This window comes from Uranotaenia lowii, chromosome 3 (genome assembly GCF_029784155.1).
Source record: "Uranotaenia lowii strain MFRU-FL chromosome 3, ASM2978415v1, whole genome shotgun sequence".
Lineage (NCBI taxonomy): Eukaryota > Metazoa > Arthropoda > Insecta > Diptera > Culicidae > Uranotaenia > Uranotaenia lowii.
This window is the reverse complement of record NC_073693.1, coordinates 317,804,355-317,815,693: the sequence shown is the minus strand read 5'-3', so window position 1 is coordinate 317,815,693 and position 11,339 is coordinate 317,804,355.

The following is an 11,339-nucleotide window of genomic DNA, read 5'->3' as shown; positions in this document are numbered from 1 at the left end:
AAGTACTTCGAAATGAATTCGGTGCGAGGATGGGTTTTTGCTTCCCAGGTCCCGCCCTTCTGAAGAAAATTGAAATGAAAACTAATGAAAGTGGAGTATTTTTGAAATAACGAGTCTCTTTACAGATTTTCTCCGGAAGATACGTTACGCCGAATTCCCGAGTTGGGTGGGCGGATTGGAGCTGCTTGGAATGTTTCGTTGTTGTTTCACATGAAAACCAGGAAAAACTGTTGTTACAGCTTTGCTGTAAATATCTTTGGAAAGAAAAGGGGATTCTCTGGTATCGGAAGCTGAAAAACAAAAATTCCATACAATATTTCACTCAAACTATTTTGTTTTGAACTAATTGAACCAGATATCATAAGATTATAGAAATTCCTACCAGTCGGAAAAAAAAATCCGGAAACACATATGGCATTAAGAGCGTTGTTTTTTTCTACTTCATTTTGATTTTTTGTAAAATCCGTCTACAATTTTCAAAATCCATCTAAACTATCTCTTTAAAACTCACCGCACAAGGACAAAAACGTGTTTAGAATTTGCAGCTTCAACACCGGTTAGAAAGCACATTTTCTTTATCCGGTGCAGCATCAGAAAACAATCTGCTGGCTGCTAACCTGGTTTATAACACAGATCTCAAGTCTCAAGTTTTGCTGTGAAAACAACAGTCACAGCTAATTGGGATAGGGAAAGGTAGGACCCGAGTCATGTCAATTTGTCTGGAAACATAAATCAACCTAGGGTTTTGAGAGAACGATGAGACAAGTGTTCCGTTTCACCTGCACCATCACCGGTGTTGTCATTGTGAGGTGCTCAATGTTTGGATAAGTCAGGGGGGATGAGGTGATAAAAGATGGTCCTTCTCTTCCACGATTTACGATGCAAGTTTTAAAGCTTTAGGTTTGCAGCAAAAGGGGGGATCTTTGAACTTTTGCTGTCGTTGACAATTGCATATTCTGATACTAAAATTTTTCGAAGTTTAAAGATCATTTTGAGCTATTGCCTGCTTCAAATGTAAGACATAGATAATTTAAACTGGTATTTTAAAGCTGTCATACTAAGTCCAGGGAAAGGAAAAAGTTAACACACCACAATGAACACTAACGATTGTAATCCCGAATGAATGAACTTTTAATAAGTTCGGGTGAACGAAACGAAGCCCGAAACATTCGCCGCGTTCAATTGGATCGTTTTTTATTTTCACCACGACGTTCGCAAATGATTGTCGAAACACAATCGCCAAACGATTGTAAGATTGCATTCGCGAATGTTTCCGTAACCGGTAAAGGATTGCGCCATCAGGTGCTTGTTTTTCGGCTCATTTTGTGCGTGTTTTAGCCCCCGCGCTCGCTGATGGTTTGTTTTCTCATGATGTTATTTTAATTTATGTTCGAATAGGAACATTCAACATATAATTAGTAAAAGTGTGGACTTTTGCACATTGCGTAGAAAACTAAACTGACAATGGGGGGTTTGAAAATAGGAGGCAAGGACGTCGGCCTGGTGTCGATCAAAGCCGTCGATATTGTTTCAGTCGAATAAACGTCGTCTTAGCTGCTGATTTTCCGGTGCGGAATTCGCTTTTATGTCCCAATAAGATACGAACGCGAAACATACGCACGTATTAGGTTTAGCATTTTCATAGTTATTTCAATTAACAATAAAAATTTAAAAAAAAAATCGAGCCAATACCTCACAATTTTTTATTTCCTTCCGAAAACCAATTCGAACCAAAACAAAACGCCTTCAAGTAGGCAAGCACGTAATCGCCTAGATGTAGGCAGATATTTGAGTGCTATGTCGGCTTACAATATTTATGTGTGGGATTTTATAACTTTTATGTGACGCATATAAAAGTAATAATTTTGTATTCTGTATTCTTGCAATCTCAACATAATTGAATGATTATTTGGCAATTTTGGTTCAAAAAAATGTCCCAGTAGCCAAAAACTAAATCCCTAGGCTTCGTAAACAAGAGTGGACATTTTCAAACCCCCCTTAGTCAGTTTAGTTATCTACGCAATGTGCAAAAGTGCTGAATGTTTTTATTCGAACATAAATTATAATAAAATGTATGTTGTATGTTGTATGTTGGTAATCCACCATGGGTGCACGGATTCACCGCAGTTTCTGCCAAAGTATGGGTTCAAATGCATTCCTTAGATTATTAGGTTCGACAAATCTCCAATACAGCGCGCCACCATACCCGGACCCCATGACTTCGTATGAACTGTTATGTGGTGAATGTCAATCAGGTGGGCTAGTTTACTTACAGGTATTCCGGCATCCGTGTTTATACCTGGCCAGCTTGCAACTGATTGAACATTCCAATTATATAGTCAGTTATATAATGAAACACATCTTACCTGTCGGCCCGCTTATGGGATTCGAACCCAAAAAGTTTTTCTTGTCGATACCGGGAATCGAACCCAGTACGCCTGGCGTACCAATACCAGACTCGCGCCAGCCTATCCACTAGACCACATCGGCGCTCGAACATAAATTATAATAAAATCATGAGAAAACAAACCGTCAGCGAGCGCGGGGGCTAAAACACGCACAAAATTAGCCGAAAAACAAGCACCTGATGGTGCAATCCTTTACCGGTTACAGAAACATTCGCGAATGCAATCGTGCAATCGTTTGGTGATTGTGTTTCAACAATCATTTGCGAATCAATTCACCCAACGAACGTCGTGGTGAGAATTAAAAACGATCCAGTTAACTGCGGCGAACGTTTCGACCATCGGTTCGTTCACCCGAACGTATTTAAAAGTTCATTCATTCGGATTGCCAATCCGACCAATCAGCGGTCGTCTGTTCACGCTCGCATCGCCGATGATATCATCGTGAACGAAGCGGTGATTGAGAATCATTAGCGTTCATGCTGGTGAACGAATTTTTCCATCCTTGGATCCAACAGATTATTTTTTCCATATTTAAAAGAAAATTTGAAAAAAAAAAAAAACGAATTCAAAGTCATAAATTAAATTTGAAAATCGAATCTTATATCTACAAATGTGCTAACCAAAATAACTAACTACTATTTCACAAAAATTACTTCAAACTTAGCACAAACAATTTTTAAAAAGAAGTCGTTTAAGAATTTTAAGTGCCAGTTTGTTGTCAACCGATGAACAAAATGTATAACAAAATTTCGCGGTACGGTCTCCGATCAAATCCGCTAGAATATTTAATGATATTTTTGATTATTTGTTTATTTTCATCTATGTTTTCACACTTTAATTTTTGTCATATCAAACATTGAAAAACTTCGAAGGTTTTGCTCAGTGCACATATTTGTGACCCTTTTGAGTGAGCAAATTTTCTGTTTCTGCTGATCCCGACGGGTACGACTCTATTTTTTTCACCCTCGAATAAATCCCCGGTGTGGTAAATATTTGTCACATTTTCTTAGGTGATGGAAAGAATTAAAGAAACATAAGCTATCAAAGAACGAAAGAACATAAGCCGTAAATATCATGAATTTTTCGAAAAAGATACAACGGCTCACCGGCAGGACTTGAACCTGCAATCTCCGCTTCAGTATAACGGCGTGTTAGCCAATTTCACCACGGTGTTGTACTGAAGCGGAGATTGCAGGTTCAAGTCCTGCCGGTGAGCCGTTATATCTTTTGATGAAACAATTTTACCAAAAACTACTTTTTTCAAAAAAAAAAATAAATAAATTTAATTTTTGAAATTTTTACACATACTTTGATTGATATCTCAAACAAACATTGAAATATTCTAATAAAAATACCACGGGTCAATTTCTTTTAATCTCTAGAATATTTTTTGTGAGTACATCATTCAAAAATATTTACGCGTTTTCGAGATATTTGGATTTGGCTTACTGTTGTTTTAAAACAACACTATGCATTAAAGGGTTAAGTTATCCCCAAAAACCATAGACTTTTTACTATATGTAAGATCAAGGGTTCCACTCTGATGCTTGGTTTGAACTTAGTGTGAATCCTAGAGTTACTCTTCATACTTCTTTACCATTTGGTCTAAAAAAATCATGAGTTTTCCAGTTAACAATGAAGAATTTTTGAGGCGCAAAAGGCGCAAATTTTGTTTTATCCATGTCTTTTTGCATCGCAAATATCTCAAACACACGTTAACTTAAAAATCTGGCAAAAATAAAAAGGATAGTCCTTTTCATAACCAACACAACGCTGCTAAAGTTTTGCATATACAATCTTTAGTAATGTAGCTATCACCGAAATAAAGTGTCCGGATACTAATTGATCATAGCTTTAATTTTTGCACCATTCAAAAACTGGAATTTTCTTCTTTCAGTTGAGCCCAAATTTGAAATAATCCAACGAGAGGTCTAGAAAAATTTATATTTTTGAAGATTTTTAAGCCTTTTTTAAGGTCTATTGACAGGCAAAATCATACTAATTACTGTTAAAACACTTGTCTTCTCTTTAGCGTTGTTTCAACTCCATATGTCAATTACATGATCTAATAGGGAAAATATCTGGCTTTAACTTTGTCAAAGACATTAGAGTAATATAAATTGAGAAAAAACAGTTGTTAGGTTGCAAACAGAGTGATCTAATTTCATTTGAAAATTATATTTTAAATTCTCATCGCTGATTGTACCTTGAAATAGTATCCCGACGACTGAGTTTTTGATTGTAGAGTGTTCAAATGTTCAGAAATGTTTCTTTACTTTAAAAATAAATGTTTTGCATAAATTTGATCTGGATATTTTTAAGAAAAATGTATAACAATTGTTAAGTTACGAAAAGAGGTGGCTCCTGCTTTGATTGAAAATTTACTTACTCAAACCTCGGGTTCTAGTGGAAAAAGTTTTAAGGAACATTAGACAACTGACGAATTAATAAGTTTTAACCCTTCGTTTCATTTGCAATAAATAATGTATAGAAAAAGTGAAAAATCATATTTTATTAAAAAAATTTTCTTGATGTACTCATCATTTCCAACTGTTTAAATTGATTTTTGACGAAAAATTAAAAATCATGAAATGAAGGGTTAACATCAAAGTGTCGGTCTGTTTTGTTGTAATTTTTAAAATATGTTTGAGTTTTAAAAATCTTTAATCAAATTTTAAATCAAATGTAAAAAAAAATAAACGATGGTTGCAAATGCAGCCTTTCATTTTAATATTTAATGATGATTCGAATCGAAAATCAAGAATACAGATTCTGCAATAACTTATGTGTGTTTTTTTTAATCTTGGATGTTTTACCCAAAAATCTGACGTCTATTCTGTATTGGCATCACCATTTCACTGAATCAACATCTCCATCGATAGCCATAAATGAAACATTTTGTTTTTCGTTTCCGGGAGGGTTATCATATTCGACGCCTGCTAGCAAAGCAGGCATTCCTAGGTGAACACAAGGTTTTTGTTTACTAGATAGTACATATTTGACCCAAAGTTGACTTGAAACGATAGTTTTATTTTCGTTTTAAAGAATTTCATTGAAAATTTTTCGATTTTTTCATAAGTTGTTGTTTTTTGAAGTGTTCAGTGATGGGTGGTAATTGGTTTGTAAACGAAAGTGTTGGTTCTTAATGGCCGATCACGCACAATTTCGTTGTTTTTGTCACATTCAAATGTGTATGTTATAAGTAGTATTTTGTTTAATTTTATTTAAAAAAAAATGATGTTTCATATCCAGTAACCGGTTACTTGAGGCTGTTTGCCAAGAATCAACGCACTTTGTAAAAAACTTGTACTAAATTTGCGAGAAAAATTTCAAAAAAATCATCGACTCAAGATCAAAAATATAGTTTTGATTGCTGCTTACAAGGACAATATTTTAAAGAACCGTTTCTGTCTCTTGAGATAGTTTTTCCTTAAGAAAACATTATCGGTACTGGACAAAGTTGAGTGAGACCCAATCACCGGGCCCGTTAAACATCCGCAAGTTCAGATAGTTATTTAAGCATTTTCGAATTCAACTTATTTTTTTTTTTTTCAGTTGAACAATTTTGAGATGTACTGGAAAAGAAATTTAATCAAAATCTGTAATCGTTTGTTAATTACACATGTTTGAAATTCAAAAACTGAAAAACTGGGCGGTAGATGGTATCCGAAAACAAAACTTTGCGTGTTAGCTTTGAGTTGATCTGAGTAAAAACTTCAATTAAAACCATACACTTAAACCTTTGTTTGTTTTGGTTCCTCTTGCTATGTTCAATGGGCGATGGGCGCGCTTGCAATCCCGGTATGTGTTAAACAGAATAAGCAATAGCCTTTACTCCAATTTCAATCCGATTAGCTGTCATTCTTATGGAAATTTGTGTAAGAGTAAAGAGCAAGCTTTATTCTTTTAAGCAGGCCCAATCCCATTTGCATGATTGCAGAGAACAATAGGATGGTGATGATGGCGACAGTACAAATGTTTACAACATCACACGGTTAAGCAAGACTACTCAAACTAGGTTCGTGGTAACACAACAGTGTTGCCAGATATTCTGGGTAGAAGTAACATATTACTCATTGAGAAATGAGTTCTTTCTCGATTAGGGAATATGGGAAGTGGAAAGTGACAAATAGCTATCGCTTATGTAGTATTTAGTTGTTTAAGGACTTTTGGCTAGAGAGCATGTTGATGAAAACTATTCGCAGTGAGAATTTGAAAAATGGCAACGTCGCTAGAACTGTTCTCGCATAAGGAAAACTCAGTAGGCCCATGGGTTGTTACGTTTTTGTCATCTGAAGTGTGTGTGTAAAAACACACTCTTAAACCACTGGACTGGCTATACATGGGAATTCTGTTTCTCTGTTTCTCATGCATAGTTAGCTAGTGTAGAGCAAAGACGTTACAATCCATAGGAACATTCATCAACATGCCCTCTATCCTTAAATTTCAACACCATTCAATTTTTCTTCTATTGGCGATTGCCTGTCAATCCACCTTTCTTTAATATTGTAAAAAACATAAAATTTCTCTCTAGGAATTCACCCCGCCAAACATGCCATCTCAAATTTTGTATCAAAAATATTTGTCGATTTTAATCTTATAGTTTTCAAAAATTTTATTTTCTGTTCAACTTAGCTGCATTTGATAAGTATGGCGATAGATCTTTAATCAAAGGCATATTTCCGATTTTACATTTCTCTGGAGGCTTTTGCTTTTGATCACTTTTTTCACTATATTCTTTCCTTTAATATTCTGATTATTTCTTAAATGTCCCAGATGAAATTTGTATTTTAAAACTTACATAAGTTATGACAATTTACACCAAATATGAACCATCGTTTATGATTCCGGTCTGAAAATTCGTTTGTCAGAATGAATCAATTTTTTTTTGTCAAAAAATCTCTCATTTGTTGGTGATGAAACTTTAACTTTCTTCAAAATTTAATTTTAGTCGAATCTCTAAGAAAGATTCATCCAATCAAGATCCGACAATTCATTGAACCATTTGAACGATCAAACCGATAAGACCGCTGGTCATTAAGGTTGCCTAATTGGAAAAGTTTCCGATTCTATCTAATCAGATTCGAAACAACACATTTCAAGTGGAGAGATGCACAGACCGCTCTAAACTCATACCGTGAAATTATTTGCAGATGCGGAGGATGCAGCATTAGATCATTGCCGTTTAAAATTATTTTTATGTTTGTTGCATGTAATGTATCTAACGTTTTTCAGTTCGTTGATTTACTTCACCTGTGGTTTGTTCGAAAATGTTCAACCGGCTATGCAATATTATGGAAAATGATTGAAGTAATCGGATTTCGACAAATTGATTACCGATTTTGCTGAGACTGTCTTATTCAGGCCCCAGACCCAATTTGGTTTAATTTTGGCTGCACCGAAAAGCTGGTATGTAGCTTTTAATTAGTTTTATGTGTGCTCTTAACTGAAAGTATCCCTGGATTATTATTTTGTGTTGTGAAAATAAATTTACCGACTCAAATGAAATGTACCACATATGCGACACGGAAAGTTATTTTGATCTGGACCAGTCGGTAGAGACCCTTTTTGTTGCGCTACCGGGTGCGATTGCATTGCTGTTTTCACCTGGAAATGAAGTAGAAAGCTGCTCTGCTCATATTAGTAGAAGCCAAACGGGTATCAAACAAGAGTTGAATCCTCGCCTTTAAATGAGTCAACCACTTGTTTGACCGCCAGCCCAAAGAGAAACCCTCAGTTTTTCCACCAAAAGGGGCCAAACGACCTGCAATATGCCCTCCCGTAACCGAAAACCAAACAAATCTCTGGTGTCCGGTAAATGAGCACAAAAAAGAGCTGAACAGTGCAAAAACTGCAAGCCCCAAGAATTTACCAAGCTCTTTCGTTAACGAATTTCCTTCTGACCAGGGCCGGGTTTAAATTTTTCCGGAGCAAAAACTGGCGGGCGTGTTGGAGATTTTCCGCTCTGACCATTCAGTGCTATTGAGAGGTAAAAACACTAATCTCGGTGCGGTTTGTTGAGGTAAATCATACGAAGGAATCAATTACAGTTTCTTGTGCTACATGCAGTTTTTTACCCCTAAGCTCATTGGGAGTATTTATGGATTAAACTGTTTTTGTTTTGGTTTCGACTTTTGGTCATTAAAGGAAATATGATTAAACTTTATAACAACACAAAGCTCAAGTACTTATTTGAATTAGCAATCAAACATGATTACCATCTATGCCATTCACCAAACCCACCTCAATGGCTTATGGTGATGCCAAAAGTTGACCTTCTTTTCCCGGTAAAAACATAAAGGGAAATAATCGAATAACTTCGACCGAAATCGATACATATTTGCCGTTGTGGGTCAACACGTTCGACAAAAAGTTTCTCGGAATGAACCGAGCAATTTCTGTCATCCGTAAAATGAGTATTCTTTCTTCCGGGCATTCTCCTGATATTGCACTCGTTCAATCGGCGGTAAATTGCTATCACCGGATAAATGAGATACTGAGTATGGAGATGGCTTGTATGTGACTTTTATAATAAAAAAAAACTCGAATGCATAGTTGGCTTCTTGATTTTTTAATTTGTCAATTCCAGGTGTTGATTATTAAAATATCTAATCTGAATTCCGAGCGTTTCTTTCCAATCTTAAGCAGGTCGGTAAATTTTCCTGAAAAACGTCTGAGAATGTTACCGTTTCGAAGAGCCGGTGTCGTGTATATATTTTCTCATGAAACAAATTCCAGAAAATTGTTTTTCTTTTCTTTGGACTTTCATCTTGGTGCAGAAAGATAGGATGAACGAAAACACCTTCGCCCATGTTTCATCCAGCATGATACCAGGTTAGGTTTATGGTGTCAGAGGACACCTTCTTCGGATTCGATGTGACCCGAAAAATTTCGACACATTCCGTCTGCATGTAGAAGAATCACATCTTGAATGAATGTTTGGGATATTTGATGGCACAAAAGCAACGTGTTGAATTGCAAGTTGCATTCTGAAGTGGTTGAATGAGCAATTCAAGTCGATACAAACCTTGAGATGCTGCTTGTTTTGTCGAACTAAGAATGGTATACAGGATTTCTCAATGAAAATGTTAAATTGGCTTCGTACAACCAAATTGATAATCCATGCACAAAGAATTTAGCCTTCATTCCAATTATAGGTTCTCGATATTTCAACGTAATTGGCATAAGATGTGAACACGAGTGGCGATGATACGACTTGTGACAAACCTGGCATTTACGTATCAGCACAACCGCGTTGTGTACACCCAAACCCAATTTATCCCAAAATAAAAAATAAAATAAAAAAACTGAGAATCAACACCAGCGTAAGATTCTTTTTTCAACTTGTAAGTCCGATAACTTAACCAGTGTTACAACTGAGCCAATAAGCAAACGAAGTTTTATTTTCAAAGTTCATCTGCTACGCCCGATTACAAAAAAAAACCTCTGAGTTGACCATCTCCTGTTTGACCGGTGGTTTATATGGAATGGGAATGGAATGGGAATGGAATAAGAATGGAATGGGAATGGAATGGGAATGGAATGGGAATGGAATGGGAATGGAATGGGAATGGAATGGGAATGGAATGGGAATGGAATGGGAATTGAATGGGAATGGAATGGGAATGGAATGGGAATGGAATGGGAATGGAATGGGAATGGAATGGGAATGGAATGGGAATGGAATGGGAATGGAATGGGAATGGAATGGGAATGGAATGGGAATGGAATGGGAATGGAATGGGAATGGAATGGGAATGGAATGGGAATGGAATGGGAATGGAATGGGAATGGAATGGGAATGGAATGGGAATGGAATGGGAATGGAATGGGAATGGAATGGGAATGGAATGGGAATGGAATGGGAATGGAATGGGAATGGAATGGGAATGGAATGGGAATGGAATGGGAATGGAATGGGAATGGAATGGGAATGGAATGGGAATGGAATGGGAATGGAATGGGAATGGAATGGGAATGGAATGGGAATGGAATGGGAATGGAATGGGAATGGAATGGGAATGGAATGGGAATGGAATTAGAATGGAATGGGAATGGAATGGGAATGGAATGGGAATGGAATCGGAATAGAATGGGAATGGAATGGGAATGTAATGGGAATTGAATGGGAATGGAATGGGAATGGAATGGGAATGGAATGGGAATGGAATGGGAATGGAATGGAATGGGAATGGAATCGGAATGGAATGGGAATGGAATGGGAATGGAATGGGAATGGAATGGGAATGGAATGGGAATGGAATGGGAATGGAATGGGAATGGAATGGGAATGGAATGGGAATGGAATGGGAATGGAATGGGAATGGAATGGGAATGGAATGGGAATGGAATGGGAATGGAATGGGAATGGAATGGGAATGGAATGGGAATGGAATGGGAATGGAATGGGAATGGAATGGGAATGGAATGGGAATGGAATGGGAATGGAATGGGAATGGAATGGGAATGGAATGGGAATGGAATGGGAATGGGATGGGAATGGGATGGGAATGGGATGGGAATGGGATGGGAATGAGATGGGAATGGGATAGGATTGGGATGGGAATGGGCCGGTCCGGCATAGAATCTTATGCCAATAATTACACCTCCTAGGATGCTCATTATTGGAGTAGAGTCTGATTTGTTGGTGTATGACTGAAAAAACTAAACTTAAAACGTTTCCACGCCCCTTGGAGTCCCATTCCAAACCAATGGATGATGGATACAATCACCAGCCAAAAGCCAAAAATTTCATTTCTTTTTAAAGGGACAAAAACTACACCAATTGGGATTGATCCAACTCCTTATTCGTACCAATCGGAAGAATGCAAGAGTGCGCAAGGTTTTGCTCTTATAGCCTTCAAATCGTTGCCAACGACAATATTTTCCAGTTCTCTCATTGGTCAATATTACTCAATTCTCTTCTGATTT